General features: G+C 44.5%; 1 protein-coding gene and 1 non-coding gene across 2 annotated transcripts in view; both read right to left on the bottom strand.

Moving 5' to 3' along the window:
• The window catches only part of ASIC2 (acid sensing ion channel subunit 2), a 950,209-nt gene that overhangs the window by 563,771 nt on the left and 368,882 nt on the right, over positions 1-17,556 (bottom strand). The gene's annotated exons all lie outside the window — the stretch shown is intronic.
• Positions 11,227-11,333, bottom strand: LOC112473433. The gene has a single exon (XR_003044001.1). It is a non-coding gene; the product is annotated as a U6 spliceosomal RNA (small nuclear RNA).

Raw genomic sequence — 17,556 nt, 5'->3', positions numbered from 1 at the left:
TTGTGTGCACAATGGCTTCTTGGAAATTCTAGTGTGCCCTGACTAAATAGATATTCAGATGAAGGTGTGGTTGGTGTGGGTTTTAGAGACTGCATTGTTAGGTGCTTCTAGCAGTACAGGAGGGGAAATGAGGAGAGAGAGAGCTAGCTCTATGGTTATTGTTAAGTGAGCAAGAATATCCTCATAATGGAAATGGATCAAACACAAGGTTGTATCAATCTCATATAAATGTTTTTTCTTTCTGCCCTTCCTTACTTTCTCTTCCTTTCACTAATTATCTTTCCTTCTCTCCTCTTTCTTATTCATTTATTCATTCAAAGGATAATGATGTTAAACTTGGCCATGTGGCAGAGTAGTTAAGGGCATGAGTTTTGGAACCAGATTGCTTAGATTTTAACTGTGGTTTTATCACTTATTCCTGTGTCACTTAACCTTTCTAAAAAAATCTATATTAATTCTCTAGTGCTGCTGTAACAAATTACCATAAGCTTAGTGGCTTAAAAACAATATAAATTTATTCTCTTCTAGTTCTGTAGGTGAGAAGTACCCATGGGTCTCACTGGGCTAAAATCCAGGTGTCAGAAGGGCTGCATTCCTTCCTGGAGACTCTAGGGGAGAAACCATTTCCTCCTTGCTTGTTCCAGCTTTCAGAGGCTGCCTACATTCCTTGAATCCCTTCTTCCATTTCCAAAGTCAGCAACAGGGGCAACATTCTTCTCTTGCTGCCATCTCTCTGATTCTTGGTAGCTGGTAACAGCTCTCCAATTTTAAGGACTTGTGATTGGACCCACCTACACAATCCAGGATAATCTCCCTATCACAAGACCCTTAACTTTAATCAGATGACTAAACCTTTTGCCGTATAAGATAACATATTCACAGATTCCAGGGGTTGGGGAATTGACATCTTTGGGGGGAAATTATTCTGCCAACCACAGTCTCCATTTCCTTGCCCTTTAAATGGAGATAATAACAGCACCTACCTCATAGGGTGGTTTTTAAGGATGAGATGGGTTCATACACGTAAAGTGTTTGGACCACAGTCTGGTATACAGTAAGTGCCCATTATGATCGCCTTTGCTGAGCCAGGACTGTGCTCAGTGGAGATGTGGATGCAAAGATAAATTCCTCACACTCTTCAGGACACTAGTAGAAGGCTTCTTGGCAGGACTGAGTTTCCCTTCCTTGAATCTATGCTCACCAGATGAGACAGCACCAGAAGGAGGCAGCACCAGAAGGAGGCAGCTCATGCAAGTGGACTTGGCATCCTCAGCAATAAAGATAAACTTCAATATCAGAATTTGGGTTTTTGAATCCATCTCTTTTGCATTCGGTTTGCAGAAGTCCATCCCCCATGGAGTCACTCTTGGGTACACAACCAAATTTCACATTTGCAAACTTGGAAAGTATGATGCCCATCCCAAAGTTCAGCCACCCCAGAAATCTCCCAGGTGCCTCATGTCACTTAATTAGAATAAAGCAACATTTCTCTGCAATTTGTAAAGATGCTATTTGACAGGGGTAACACAGTACCTGCTTGTGTCCACCAAGTCAGTAGACCTCAAAATTATGTCCTCCTCAGTGTGCTTATATGTATATGAGCTACGTGTGTGTTCATACTTAGGTAGGTAGGTAGGGAGAGGAGAGAGAGAGAGAGAGAGAGAGAGAGAGAGAGAGAGAGAACAGACAGATATGGAAGAGATCCCTCACTTCCTTCACCTTCAGTATTATCATCACTCATCACGACCATTTTTATAACCTATTTAGCATCTCCCAGGGCTCTCTGTCTACATTGCTGACTAACCAGCTTTTGTCAAACTCCTTGCACTCAGTTCAGAAAAGAACATATATTAACATGGGTGCTTATGGCTTTAAAAGCTGTCTAGCTGGAACAGTGGGGAGGTTACAGTAACAAAGGCTTATGTGATAGAATAGATTGGTGAGATTTTAATTTATGTTTGATCCTTGCTATAAATCATTTCCTCTCTTTTTTTTTTCATGACTATTTTGTCAAGTACCCACAAGACAAAAAACAGCAACAACAACAAAACAAAACAAACAAACAAAAACAGACACATAAGAAAGCTTAAAGAGAAGATGGAGGCAGACTGTCTGAGAAGATGGGGACAGGCTCAGAGGGTAGGAAGAAATGTCAGTAGGTCCTCATACAGGGAACATCCCCAAATGACAGTAAGAAGTTGGGGCTGGTCAGTTCCATGAGAAATGAGGACTCATGCAATGCTTTGAGGAGCACCAAAGAAGACTGGCTAGGAGGCAGCAGGACGTCCCTTTTTGGCACAGACCACAGAGCCCAAACTTGTCCAAAGCAGAGATGGGCAGTCTTGGGCAGTGGGCAAATCATCCATGATAGTGTGAATTGCAGACCAAAGGGCCTTCCACGAAGGCTCTGCACTGCCTAGGAGACCTCCCAGCGAGTTTAAATGGCCCTCCCATTCGCAGCCATGCTGCCTGGTGCTTTCTAAGGTGTCATCTGGTAGACATTTTTCAAGCTTGAATCAGTTACATTACCTGGAAATGTTGAATCTTTAAGACCAAGAACCTTTAATGAGTCAAACAAGGAAAAGAGAGAGTTTCAAACAACTACAAAATATGGCCATTCTTCTCAATGGTGAGGAAGGTTCCCTGGAACAGGGGAACTTGTCGCAGGCAGCACCATTCTGAGCTCCATGCCCTGCCACCTCCTTCAATTGGGCAGTGGATGACTGCAACTACTTGTGGACCAGTGTCCCAGCCACTTTACTTGCTCCCTCTAACTCACCAATCCATCTCCTTGAAACTTGAACTTAAGCACATCTCTCTCCCTCTTAAAACCCTCCCCATGTGTTCATCCATCACATACGGTGGTGTTTCTCTTGCTGGGCAAATAGGTTCCAGGGGTGTATGATAGGAACCGCCTGCCCCCCTATCCCCACCCCCGCCAGATGAACCAGGAGCACCTTCCCAGGGTCCCATCATTTTTATTTTTATATTGTAATATAATTAGAGTAGAACACAAACTTCAATAGCTTTTAAAGATAAAATACGAGACCTCTTTGAAATGCCAATCCTGGAAAAAACTTCTTTGGGCTTTGCCCTTAGACCCCTTAGATTCATTTTCCTTTCATTTCTGCTTTTAAGACATGGAAAGGTTTAAGAATCTATGAGATAAAACTCCAAATTCTGTGGAGGTACCTTCTCTCTTGCCTATACCTACAGCTCCTTCATCAATTACTCCATGGACATACCCTATTTTTTAGAATAGAAACTCTCGCACTTCTTATTCTAAATGCATGTCAGATTCACTCATATCTCGAGCCTTCCCCAACCCCCTGTCACATTCGCTCATATCCCAAGCCTTCCCTGACCCCCTTTCTTAGTCTCACATGGCACACTGTGCTAACTGCCCCTCTTTTCTACCAACAAATACACACACACAGCATTTATCACCCTGTGGGTAAAATCAGAAAATACTTATTGAGTGTGTACCATGTGCCAAGGTCAGTTCTGAGCCCTTCTTCTGTATTAACTCTGCACCGCCCATGACCACGTTCCACCGGATAGTGAGATGTCTAACGCTAGAAACTGAAGAAATTGAAGTAATAAAAACAGTTCTCTCTGGTTGAGAGCCAGAACGAGATGGAGAATGGGGAAGATGAAGATGAAGGATGGCGAGGGAGATTATTTTGATATACCACTTAAGCAACATTTGTCATAGAAACCTAAGGATCCAGGTTTCTCAGATGATGAGAACATCTAGCTGGGAGCAGCCAAAGCTCTTGGGAAGGCTGTAATTAATAAGTACATTTCTATAAGTAAAACCATACCGTTGGGGGGTGGAGGAGATTCCAGATTAGATTTTAGTTCCTCCCATGACTTGGTCTGGATCCTGAGCCATGGGACATACCATTTAGTGCTCTTTTTTTTAGGAACCTGATAAATAGAACCACCTATCTTGTTTATTCTCATCATTTAAAGCTAATGAAAGAGAAGTTAGTTTTCGGACCTTGAACCTTATTTATTGACTAATTCCAATCTCTTTCTGTGATCATTACTTGTGTTGCTTCCCTTTAAATCAATTGAAATTGTACTCTTGTTGCAAATTGGAACCACTTTAGTTCACTTTTTTTCCTCTATTCATTTGGGGGTTTGAAAAGCCAGGAAAAAAATTTCACAGCATGAAAAGAAGGATCTGGGACTTGTTGCTGCACAAATGAAAAATAAACGTCCTGGTTCTTAACCCTTGGCAGTCATTTTTCAAATGCCTTTTCCCCAAAGGCTAGTTTTGCACACTCCATTAATGCTGGCTACCACTGGGACAATTATGGCCAGGCAGCTTTTCCCATCTGAGCAACTTCCTGAATTAAAAAGCAACTGTGTAGGAAGGAAAGGTGTATGTCACAGGCCTTGTAAAAGAGGCTTCTTCCACTCTACCCCTCACTAACACACCGTGCCCATTTTCCACCAAGTCCAAGAGCCAAATTAAAAGCTAGATTTCACTGGAAATGCAGTTAGCATTAATGTAATGGCTATGTGGAGAGTCAGATGAAAGAAAGAGCAATCAGGGAGATCGTGTGTGTAGGAAGGAAAGGTGTATGTCACAGGCCTTGTAAAAGAGGCTTCTTCAACTCTACCCCTCACTAACACACCGTGCCCATTTTCCACCAAGTCCAAGAGCCAAATTAAAAGCTAGATTTCACTGGAAATGCAGTTAGCATTAATGTAATGGTTAGGTAGAGAGTCTGATGAAAGAAAGAGCAATCAGGGAGATCATGTCATTTATAAACTATATAAATGTCTAACTGATGTACTGTATACTTGAAAGTAATAATAAAATAAATAAATATAAAAACTAGATTTCACTTCTTTTGTGTGCTGAGCTGTTATTTTATTTTCTGCCCTCAACTTTTTTTTTTTTTTTTAAATTCTTCACTTAATTCATTATCTAAACATTTTCTGGGATGCTGTGCAAGGTTTGGGTCAAAACCCAGAGCTTTCAACATGGGTTCTCAGCCTGCTAGACACAGTTAGAGTTCATTGACTTGGGCTAGGGTGGAGTTGACCCTAATTTTTTTCATTTCTTAGTGATTTTTCCAGTTTTTAAGTGTCCCAAAAGATAGCATTTACTTTCCACCTCACCTATGCCAGTATTATCTTCCTAGAAACTTCTGCATCCTTTAACAAAAAATTTCAAGTTTTCCATACAGGGCCTGAGAAATACACCTGGTGGCCTTTAGTATGATTAGGAGGAGTCTTCAGTCTGGTATTGAGATGAGACACCTGTAGAAACTCCTGGGATATACAGCAGCGTCTCCAGGGGTAAGTTATTTAAGCACTCTGAATCTCAGTTTCTTTACTAATCAAATGGAAATGGCAGTGATGTCATTATCATAGGCTTGTGGAAGGAGTCAAGAAAATAAAGCATGCATAATGCCTAGCATATAGTAAGCATTCTGTAAATGTTAGCTGATAGCAGAAACAATGATAACGATGTAAAGTTTTGGCATGGGAGACACGCAAAAAAGAAGCCACTTGATTTGGGAGAAATTGGGGACTACCTCACAGAGGAGGCAGCATTTTAACAAAGTCTTATAGAGTTTGAAAGGCTTGAATTCAGGTGCAGAGTGGGGTGAAGGTTGGCGGGAAGAAGAGAATTTCAGGATGATAGAGGATGTGACAAAGGGCAAAGATGTGAAAGGCCCTGGGGAAGAATGAGCAGGTCATTCATTTTAACTGAAGAGAAAGGAGATGAGACAGATACATCCAAAATGGAAAGGGCTCGGACTTTCTCTTTGTGGGTAACAGGGCACTGTAGAAGGCACAAAGTAGATTCTTCTTGAAGTTCACGCTGTCTTATCTAACAGGCTGCCTTACAGAGCACTAATGTCCACATAAAAGTCATATAACGTCAGAGATGAAAGGCATCTAAAGATCACTTGATTCGATCCTTTTTTCTTTAAAGATGGGGAAACTGAGGTTCAAAGAAAATAAACAATATTCAAGCAAAGGCTTCAGGACCACAGGCCACTGAGGAGGTGGAAAAGGGCCCTACATTGGGGATGATGCCCTGTGTCCCTTTCATTTTGAGCTTCTACAATCCTGACCCAGTCCCCTGCACCCACAGCAATAGCAAGCCCTCCTCAGGAAGGAGTAGGGTCCTGGTGGCCCTCATCTTTAGGGGATTAAATCCTATGCCTTTTTTAATATCCACCTAAGTGGTTCCCTGAATCTTGTTTATTATTGGGATCACTGGGAAGCTTTGTAAAGACGCAGACAAGCCAGCCCCATCCTTGGAGATGGAAATTCTGTGCATCTGGGCTGAGGCCTGCACATCTGTGATTTCAATAAGGTATTTATTTCAAAGGCTCAGCATTCCAAGAAGGTGCCTTTCATGTCTCCCACTAGTGGGGAACCCCCTCATCTTTCCTCATAGCAGTTACTTTGCAAAGTTTTCTCTATCCGGGAGACCATATCTGAGTTATTTTTGAAACTCATCCCCACCCTCCTACCATCTAGGGCAGTATTTTTTACATAACAGGTACTAGATAAATAAATGTTTTGTGAATTGAAATTATTGGATTAATTAACAATTGAACAAATTAATTAATAATGGCAATAGGAGTAGCTACTATTTTGAATACTTGCTCTGTGTCAGAAATTGCTAAATAGATGTATTATGTCATTTAAACCTTGTATCCCTATGCAAATACTTTCTCTTCATTGGATAGGTATGGAACTAAGGGTCAGAGAGATGAAGTGACTTGTTCAAGTTCAAACAACCTGTAAATTGACAAATAAATTTTTAAGAAAACCTGTGAATGGATATACAATGTCACCTGTCTTGGGCAGTCCATGGGACTAATGCCTTTTCTGGTGGGCCTGAAAAAAAAAGCAACGTTGCTCTCTTCTGCCCTCTACTGGTCCAATGCTGTGTAGCGGAAAACACAGAAGCAAGCCTGGCTTCCTTATAACAAAGGGTCTGAGCCCTACTTCCATCTTGATTCCCTTTTCATCTGATGGGTCATAGTCCTTCTACCTAAGATTTTCCTCTTGCCAAGAATGTCTCTCCATAGGCCAGCTTTGGGCACTGGCTCAGGGTGGGCTGCAGTGAGCTATGGGAATGTGAGAGGTGCCAGGATGCTTTGGCACCTGGAAATCCCAAGGGGTGTGCCTGCCCTTAAGCTCAGTGGGGTCCCTGAGATTAGCTCCACCTGAGTTTGTCCTAAAGAAGCATGAGCTCAGAGTTTGGAGGTCCCTTAATCCTGAGGCCCTGAGAAATTAGGTAACTTGTTCAGAGTCTCAAAGCTAGAAGGAGGCAGAGCTGGCCAGCCCCTGAGCTCTGTGCTTTTTGTCTACATCCCAGCTGGCTCGGGGTTTAATGTGTTCATGTTTCAGGAAGAATGTATGTTCAAGGGTCAGACCTATATTACCTCTGTTGAATAGTATCTTTGCAATGAACCTTTTCAGAAATATCTTGAACAAAGTAGTACAGAAACAACATGTATTTTAGTTACATATGAACTTGGATTATCTCCCACATATAGGAGGAACAGGAAATATTCATGCAGAGACTTCAGGTCTCTCACTAGCCAGTATTCCTGACCCAGTACTCCTCCCTGGTCCTTTTATTTCCCAACAAATGATTAATCCAAACACGCGAATCTACTTTCAAAAGTAAAGAAAGGGAAGAAACGATGTACAATTTAACTTCTTAGGCATTCCAAGGACTTTCTCTTCCATTATTTCAGTCCTTTATTAATTAATTAATGAATCCATGCATTTCTTCGGCACAGATTTTTTGAGGGCCAACTTTGTACTAGGCTCCGTGGTCCTGGGATGCAACAGTGAATAGAGCTATGGGCTTGCCCTCATGGACATAGTCTTCTAGCTAGAAAGACTGATGACAGTTACAAAAGAACATAGAAGGGAGCCAGCAGGATTCCAGATAGGGAAGAACGAGGGGGTGGGAGATGGGAGCGGAGAGACCCTGGAAGTCTTCCTGGGATAACACTTTAGGACGAGCAGATACCAAGAACAACGCGTATCTGTTCCCAGGGCCCCTCATGTCTGCCTTGCATGGACGGGACTTTCTGGGAGCTTTCTTTTCCCTCGACGAAGAATGAGGACTACGTCGCCAAGGCAAGAGCTCAGCCAGTGCCATGGAATCTCCTGCTGGGAGCCGAGTGGGAAACTCATCATATCCCCAAAGTCCCCGCAAACACACGGGCCTCCTTCCCACCCACCACGGGGCATTCACCACACAGTCCATGAGCCCTGAGCTCTGACTACAACTGCATAGCACCTTTTGGCTGCCATGCTTGTTGGTCTATTTTAAATGTGTAATTTGTTTGGATGTTTTTTTCCCCTTATAAATATAAAGTAGCTTTTCTATCTAATTTTGTTTTTTTAAGAGGGCTTCCCAAATTGTCTCAGCTTTGGCAAGGGCTCCAAAATCTCTGCTGCATTGGACACTTTTGACCCTCCCCTCCACTTAGCCTGCTCTACTCCCCTGGGTTCCAAAGACAAAGTTGCCTCACTGATCACCTTGATAATAAATGCTCATACTTCTATAGTGTTTACCCTATGTTTGGCTTCATTGTAATAGCCTACCATGTATTCAATTGCATAATCACCACAACAACCCTTTAAGATGAGTACAATATCACCCAATTTTACTGATAAGGAAACCGAGGACAGAGAGGTTAAGAAATCTGCCCCAGGTCACACAGCTAGTAAGTTGAAGAGACAAGAGTTAACTCTAGGCAGTCAAGCTCCAGGGCTCATGTTTTGTCTGCTGTTGGCTCCAGTTATAGCTGACATTTCTCCCCACAGCCTCAGACTGGTATGGGCTCTGCCATTTAATGGGTTGTCCACTGTCCACCAACTCAGCCTATTCAAACTAGAGTCCATCTCAAGTCTGGGATCAAACAAATACTGTTTTCGACCCACAGTGATAGAACCCATGACTGTGCAACCCATGGATACAGAGGGCCAACTGTATATTTATTGAAAAAAACTCTGCATATAAGTGAGTGGATCATCACAGTTCAAACCTGTGTTTCGCAAGGGTCAACTGTAATTTCATCTGGGTTTCTATCACTTACAACCACTCAGTTGGACCCCAAACTAGGAAGCTTGCAGTCCTTTTGTCACCTCCATCTCCCTCATGACACATCCTATTGATTTCCAAGTGCCAACCATTCTCAGTGTTTCTTGGCCCCATCCCCTTGTCTCTATCACTGTGGCCACTGCTCCCATCTGGATCGTCATCGTCTCTCACCTGAACTATTGGCAGTTTCCCCCAGACCAATTCCTTCCAATCCAGCCTTCCCCTTCCCGACAGACAGAGCTACTTAAACACAAACGCAGGTCAACAGGCCCTTCCCCAAGCATTTCAAGGATTTCTCGTCATTTTCCAATGATGCCCAAGCTCTTTGAAACAGCAGGCAAGGCCCTGAATGGCTGGAGAACTAGACCGTCTCAGCTTCAGACTATTCTCCCTACAGTCCCCATTTCCTAAAACACATGTCTTTCTCTTCCTTCACTTAGTCAACTCTTCTCATCCTTTAAGGTTCAGCTGAAAACCATCCTTAATCACCATTCTAAAGGCCCAAAGCCTCTCCTCTGTGCTACAGTTGTGTCCTGTGCATATGCCCATTGCTGTCCTCTGTCCCTCGTTAGACCATATGATCCTTCAGGGCAGGAGATAGGATTCGTGCCGACACCCCTAGTGCTATCTCGGTGGCTGGAACATGATGGAACTTCAGCAAATGGTTTTGACCTACGTTAACTTTCTAACCCTCACTTTCTCATCCATAGAATGTGGAGTTTATGCCAGGTGACCTCTGTAGGACTCTATGAGTCCATAAATCAGAAGCCATCTTGAGACATGATTACTTCAGTGACATGTTCCACGACTGAATTTTTGCAATTGAGTGGCTGGAAGGGGATGAGTATCTCTTTCCCATTTCCTATTCTCCCACATGCAAGAGATCTGTGTGTGGCCTCTAGAAATCACATTAAATCAATCAATTAAAGAACAGAATAACAATAATTTTCATTTTTAGTCCTAATAGTTCAAAAAAGTTAATCTCTTGTATTTGTTCCTGGCCTAATGCCAGAGCCAAATTAGATTTATGAATTTAGCATGATTGCAAGTTGACAGATAACTCCATGTTCTGCTAAGCCAGTGTGAACCTTTCATGTTTAATCAAGAGGTGTTAAGTGTGCCTTGCTTTAGATATTAAAAAAAAAAAAATGAAAATGCCCCTAAGTCTTTTAATTACAGCCAACTTGCAGCCTCTATAGCCTGCCAAGGTTATTCTTAGGTGATGTAACTTTGGAGAATAGTGCTTCCCAAGTACGAGGGTGACGGAATAAACCATACAGCAAGCCGAAGCACTTCAGTGTCTGCCCAAAGCCCTCGCCCCAGCAAGAGATATGACAGTCAGTGTAGGAGCTCACTAGGGTTGTAGTAACAAAGAACTACGAACTGAGTGGCTCAAACAAGAGAAATTTGTTATCTCCCAGTTCTAGAGACTGAAAGTCTGAGATCAAGGTGTCGGTAGGACCGTGTGCCCTCTGAAGGCACTGAGGAAGGCTCTGTTCCAGGCCTCGCCCCTAGTTTCTGATATTTCCTTGGCTCGTGGAAGCGTGACTCCAGTCTTCACAGAGCACTCTCCCTGTGTATGTATCTGTGTCCAAATCTCCCCTCTGTGTACGGACACCAGTCATATTGGATTAGGGTCCATCCTACCCCCATATGACCTCATCTTAACTAACCACATCTGCAAGAACTCAATTCCTAAATAACGACATATTCTAAGGTGCTGGGGGCCAAGATTTTAATGTGCAAATCTGAGGAATGGGTGGTGTAGTGTAAACCCTGAATTTTTTTTTTCTTTTTGTAATGCAATTGCCCGATTTAAACTTTTGCTAGCCATAAGACCAAAGCCAGGCAACCTCTCCTCACTGAGGCTCCTTCATTTTAGAAATCTTGGTTAATTTCATAACTGATCATTTGGGCCGCCGTGTTTTTAATTTTCTCCCTGTGCTGTAAATTCCTGCTCTTATGTTTAATGGGTCTCAAAATTCTGTGACAGATTTTTGGTCAAGTTGTTCCTATTAAAAAGTACCGACTTTAAAAACGAATAGCTAAAAAGCTGCCACACACATACACACACACACACACACCCCTAAATGGTCCACAAAATATTCTCCTTTCCTTCTGAAAATATGCAATGCTTCACAAATTTGCATGTCATTCTTGCACAAGGGTTATGCTAATCTTCTCTGTATCATTCCAAGTTTAGTATATGTGCTGCTGAAGTAAGCACCCTGCTCTTATGTCTTAAATTCACCAATCAAGAGTGAGCCCAGACACTCTAGGTCCCACACGCAATCCCAATAAAAGCAGAACCCAGGCCTATGTGCACCGTCTCTCTCTACCTGCATACTCGCTGTGTGGCCCCAGGTGTGCTGCGTAATTTCCGAGGCCTTAAGTAATAAACCTTTATGTTTTTCAAAGTTTCCAGATGGTTATTGCTGAAAGGCATCTTGCGATCATAATAAGAACCGCAGGGCCAGTCCAACCACAACACTGGTTATTGATAAGCTGAGACCGGCTCGAAACAGGGCAATACGATTCAACCCATAAAAGCCATTTTGATGGAAAAATATTTGGATAATCAGCATTTGCATATAGACTTTTCTTTTAATTCTTTCCGCCAGTCTCACTAATTGTTTTTAGGATGCTTCTACTATATTTTCCATACCTTTCTGCTTATAGCCTTCTCAGAGTCTATCATAAAAGGCTCTAGGCTAGGTTAACCTGGTCTACAAATTCTGCAGCTCAGAATCTTCAAAAGCAAAATGCTCACCTGAATCTCCAATAATGCAGAAATGTCAGAAAAGCTGCCAAGCTGGTGGCTGTCATGGATTTCAAGAGTCCATCTCTCCCCCTTAGCCCTGCCCTCTGGGTGTTCCTCTTCACAATGGCTTACTACACAGCTGGCTTCCCAGGTGCTGCAGGAAACAACAGGGGTCCAGGTAGCAGAGCAGCTAGGAATAGCGGCTCCTCTCTATGGAGAACACTGTGAAATGTTGAACACTATGAAATGTTGATATATCAAGCTAAATAAATGTAACAAATGTATAATTGCTTGCTAAATTCGTCATTATCTTTCCTAGATTCTAGTTTTGACAGGAAGTAGCAGGCCCCAGTGGTTTCAGGAGAAATCACTTAAGATTTTCAGGGGAAAATGTTAAAATTGAGGAAATTGTGTTCATGTCTTTTTTTTTAATTGTTGAAAAGATGTCCATGATCAGATTTCAGAAGAAGAACAAATCAGTCCAAGAACAATTCAGGAATACCATCTCATACTGTATAAAGTTGGAAAAATGTATAATAGCAGGATCCTGTTGTGAAGCCCCATACTCTGTGGAAGTCTGGGGCATGAGACAAATGTGAGTGTAGCCGTCATATTGAAGTAGGAATACAGTCCAACGGATTGTATGCCCCTTCAAGTCTTTGCCCCAGAACCAAAGCAAGCCCTCGAGGCAAGATAGCTTACCAGATGCATGACCTTGAACTTGTCCTCACCCCTGCTTCCTACACAGTGTCACGGTCTCTCTCTGAAGGTTAAGGCATGGTGCACACACATACAGAGGTCAGGCTTTCTAGCCTCTCCCGAATGCAGAAAATGGCACTAGCTATCGTCTAGGTAGATAGAAACCAACACTTTGTCCTGGTTTTATCCCAAGCAAACTCTGAATCTACTATACCCGCTTCCATGCTGTGCATGAAGATGAATGACTTCTCCCCAGCCCACTCCCCACATCTCCTTCCATCACCAGCTGCTTGCCTGTGGCCCTCACCAGATCCCCAGCCTTCCCTGCTGCATGCTCCAGAGACGCCCTCCAATGTGCTGCTTCTGCCTGAGCGCTAAATTATCCTGACAGGTTCTGCTTGATAAGGGAGGCCTGAGGACTGTGTTTCCAATCAGGGTTGAACAGTCGTGAAATGCAAGGTCTAAGACCCAAAAGTGCTTGCTGTCCTTTGGAAAACAAGAAACAAGCTTAACCAGCCTGAGAGGGTTTGCTAGAATTCTAAGAGGAAGGAGGCTAGCAGGCTTGGTAATGTCATCCATTTGAAGAATGTTTATAACCCCTTGGTGTTTATCCTGTCCTTTCTAGTCATTTGTTCCTGATCCTCTTAGTCTTCTGCATAGCAGAGTTCATGGGTGGTGTAGCCCCATTGGTCAGGTGAGTAGACTAAGGTGTTGAGACAGAACTCAAGATTGTCAACAGCTGTAAAAGGGCCACAGTGTCTGATATGATGCCCAAATCTCTCCCTTGGCTAAGTTAAATAGGGACCAGGCAATCGGGAGTTTGTGATGCAGCACCTGTCCTCAGCTGAATGACTGCTGCTCTCCGTGAGGGGGACGGCATACTGGAAGCCACGGGACTTCCACAAACATAATTCTTTGGTAGTTAATCTCCAGAATGAGGCTGGGCCGAGGCCATCTGCCCACAAGAATACCTCATTAACATGGTTTGCACCTCAGAAGGAGGAGGCCCAAATCCTAAGTTCCAGTGGGAGAACTGGGCTGGGCTTGGGCTGCGTAGGAGCAGGTTTCTGAGGTCTTGTGGTTGCAGCGGGAGATCCCACAATGGCACTTCTGGGGCTAGAATAGTGGGCAAAGGTAAAGCTAGGAGGAGAGTCAAGGTCCACAATGCCTGGACAGGTAGAAAAGAGATGACCAGATTCAAGAGAGACAGGGTGTCCTCTCTCAGGAAATAAGAGATGAGGGTTAGAAATCAAGGAGGGAAAAGCAAGGTAAAAAAAATATATTATCCCGTAAGAGTAGTGTGTGTCTAGCATAGTAAGAATAGAGGTTTCATCTCTCATTCTGGCTCTGAGTGTGTTGGTGCTGCTTGCACCCCTGCCTTGAGAAGGACCCTCAGGTCATCCTAGGGGCAGAAAGGGGTCAGGAGTACTGTGATCAACTAGTGATGTCTGCCATGGTCGCCATGTGGGGGAGGGGCCACAGAGTTAGAAGAAAGGCTTCCATTTATGGTTTCCATCCAATTCAGTTGGACAAGTATTTATGGAGCCTCTACATTCAAGTCCCTGGAATACAGAAATAAAATGCCCTCCTTGTCTCTGATGAGCTCATGTTCCAGTGTGGGAGGCAGACACATAAATAAAGTGTTTCATGAAGCGTGCCAGACATGAAAGTAGACACAGGGGACCAAAGAAGGTTTCCTGAAGGAAAAAGGACTGTAGCCCCCATGATTTCCCACCCCTGGTTACAGTATATGGCAAAGATAATGGATGTCAATGGCAGGGTGAAGGCATTTTACAGATGTAATTGAGTTCCAAAAATCAGCTGACTTTAAGTTAATCAAAAGGTCGACTATCTTGGGTGAGCATGACATAATCAGCTGGAACCCCTTTAAAAGGGGGCGTAGCCTTCCCTGAGGTCAGCAATGTTCTCCTGCTGCCCGTGAAGAAGCAAACTGTCATACTGAGTAGAGAGGGTCCCATGGCAGGTGCTAAAGAAGTAACCCTGGCTGACAGCCAACAAAAAACAGGACCTCCGTCCTACAGCTATAAAGAGATGAATTTTACCAACAACCAGAGTGAGCTTGAACGCGGGTTCTTCCTTTGTTGAGCCTTCTGATGAAGACAAACCTGGTCAACACTCTGATGACAGCCTCATGGAACCCTAAGCAGACCAGAACCAGCTAAGCCAGCCCAGATTCCTGACCCATGGAAACTGAGATCATAAATGTATACCGTTTCTGGCCACTAAGTTGGTGGTAGTGTGTTTTATATCTGGAAAACAAATTAGACTGCCTAAGCCAGAGATAAGAAGGAGTGAGCCAAGTGAAAGCAGAGAGTAAAGAGAACACTGGACAAGGAACCATGGACAAGGGCCAAAAGTATAAGGACATTAAGGCGAATGGGGCTCATGGGACAGCCAGGGTTGAAGTTGAAAGGTTGCAGAGGCCAGGTGGTGAGGGACCCAGAGTGCCTGGGTAATCCTGCTGAGGATGAGCAGCAGGGGCATTCTTCACACCTCCTTAGGCCACTGCCAAGAGCACACTTCCCTCCCTAGGGAAGTGGCCCGAGGCACGTAGTTCCTCACGCATCAATGGCGCGTTCTATACTATGAGGAAGGCCACCCCAGTCCTAGTCTTGGCCACAGTTGTCTGGGGCTGAGCTCAGGGCAACCTGGCTCAAAATGAGATAATGTTTATCTGGATTAATCAGACCCTCTTTTTTGGGCTGCAGAGCTGAGAAGCAAAAGAGAAAGATTCATAGAGAGAGTCAGTGGTGGACTAGAAGCTAAGCAACACACAGAGATGAGAAAGGCAGGTATCTCTGCAGAAATGAGAGATGAGGCACAGACTCCATAGATACACAAACAAAAAGACATACAGACAAAAGAGCAGGGAGGGGCTTGGGTGGCATCGGGAATGGTAGAAGCAGGGTCCAGGGGGCCTGGTGCAGAGGGCAGCAGGCACCTGCACTAGGGGCTGGACCAGCTCCCTTCTCTCCCTGTCTCTCCTCCCCCCAGGCCAACCACTTGGTACAGCCCTTCCTAGACACTGCCACTTTTACCGAGTGGACAAATTCCTGCCTCTCTTCATTTCTTAAGGCTGCCATAACAAATAACCACAGACTTGGTGGCTTAAAACAATAGTTTATTCTCTCACAGTTCTGGAAGCCAGAAGTTCACAATCAAGGTGTCAGCAGGGCCAGACTCTCTCCGAAGGCTCTAGGAGAGGATCCTTCCTTGTCTCTTTCAGCTTCTGGTTGCTTCTGGGGCTCGTAGGCTTGTGGCAGAATCACTGCAGCCTCTGCCTCCATCTTCACATCATCTTCAACTCTGTGTCCTCTTCTCTTCTGAGGACACTGGTCATTGGATTTAGGGCCCACCCTAAATCCAGGATGAGTGCACCTTGGGGCCCTAACTCTCTAGGAGAGGATCCTTCCTTGTCTCTTTCAGCTTCTGGTTGCTTCTGGGGCTCGTAGGCTTGTGGCAGAATCACTGCAGCCTCTGCCTCCATCTTCACATCATCTTCAACTCTGTGTCCTCTTCTCTTCTGAGGACACTGGTCATTGGATTTAGGGCCCACCCTAAATCCAGTATGAGTGCACCTTGGGGCCCTTAACCGATTACATCTCCAAACATCCTATTTCCAAACAAGGCCACTCTCTGAGGTGGACATGAATTTTGGAAGACATTATTCAACTCACTACTCTTGCCCTTCTCCTTCCCAGTGTACCCTGACATGAGCCCAACAGACAAAGCCCCCATTCTGGGGGCTCTACCCCATCAGGATCCTCACCCCTATTTCCCAGTCACCCCCACCCCATTGTGCTCACCTCTCCCCGCCCCCAGGCTGGTGGAGACTAATGGACAGCTCTTTTGACCTCAATTCTCTTCTCCCATCAACTTTCTGAAGAGGAGAGAGCAGAGCCCTCTTGGTGTTCTTGGCAGGGAGTGTCATGTTGTGGGAAGAGCCCGGCTCTGGCTCTGGAGTCACACCACCTGGCTACAGTTAGATGCTGGGATCACCTGCCAATCAGCCCCCTGGACTGGCCCTGCCCCTTCCCACTCTCCACTTTATGTGCGAGAATCTCAATCTCTCTCTCTCTCTCTCTCTCTCTCTCTCTTTTTCTCTCTCTTTCTCTCTCTCTCTCTCTCTCTCTCCACCCCCTTCTCTATCTCTGTCTCTCTCGATTTCCTTCCTGACTCTCTCTCTCTCTCTCTCTCTCTCTTTCTCCCCCCCCCTCACTCTCTCTATCTCTATCATCTCTCTCAATTTCCTTCCTGAATTCTTGGAGGTCAGTTCCCAACTGTGGATTAGGCAGGGGCAGCCAGAGCCCTAGGCCATAATTGGACTGGGGTCATTTCAGTGGAGTTGGGTCAGGGAAGGTCAGGGGCTGGGAATAGAAACCTAAATGCAGTTTAGTTAAGAGCCACATGAATGACCAAGGGGAGCAGGTACAGGCTTTAGGGTCACAGAGACCCAGATTTAAATCTTGGTTCTTGTACATACTTCGTGTCTTTGCATGATTTGCTTAACCTCTCTGCGACTCAGTTTTTTCACATAGAGCAAAGACAAGAGGCATGCCTTCTTCACAGGGCTATTGTGAAGATTGAACGGGATAACATTTAAACATCTAGTACTGCACTAGGCATCTAGTAGGTGCCTAATCTGAGTTTGTTCTTCGCCTTCCCCAGGTTCCCCAATCCATAAGCAGAGAGGAGTCAGTGCCAGGGAGTTGTAGCAAAGGGCTAGGGAATTAGTGTCTGGAGAGATAGGTTCAGATGGCAGCTGAGTCATCCTCTAAGAGAGAGGCAGGGTTTAGCTGTAAGGAGGATCAAAGTGAGAGAAGGCACAGACATGACGAGTCACAGTGGGTGCTACCCACGATGGTGCTTCTCATGTATCAGGACAGAGTCTTCCAACAACTAAGTCCTGCTATCTCTGCCTTATTACCTGGGAAGGTTGGGACCCTCCTTCTCCCAGCACAATGAATGG

The sequence above is a fragment of the Pteropus alecto genome, unplaced genomic scaffold, assembly GCF_000325575.1.
Source record: "Pteropus alecto unplaced genomic scaffold, ASM32557v1 scaffold98, whole genome shotgun sequence".
NCBI classification, from domain to species: Eukaryota; Metazoa; Chordata; class Mammalia; order Chiroptera; family Pteropodidae; genus Pteropus; species Pteropus alecto.
This window is presented reverse-complemented; position numbering and strand designations above follow the sequence as displayed.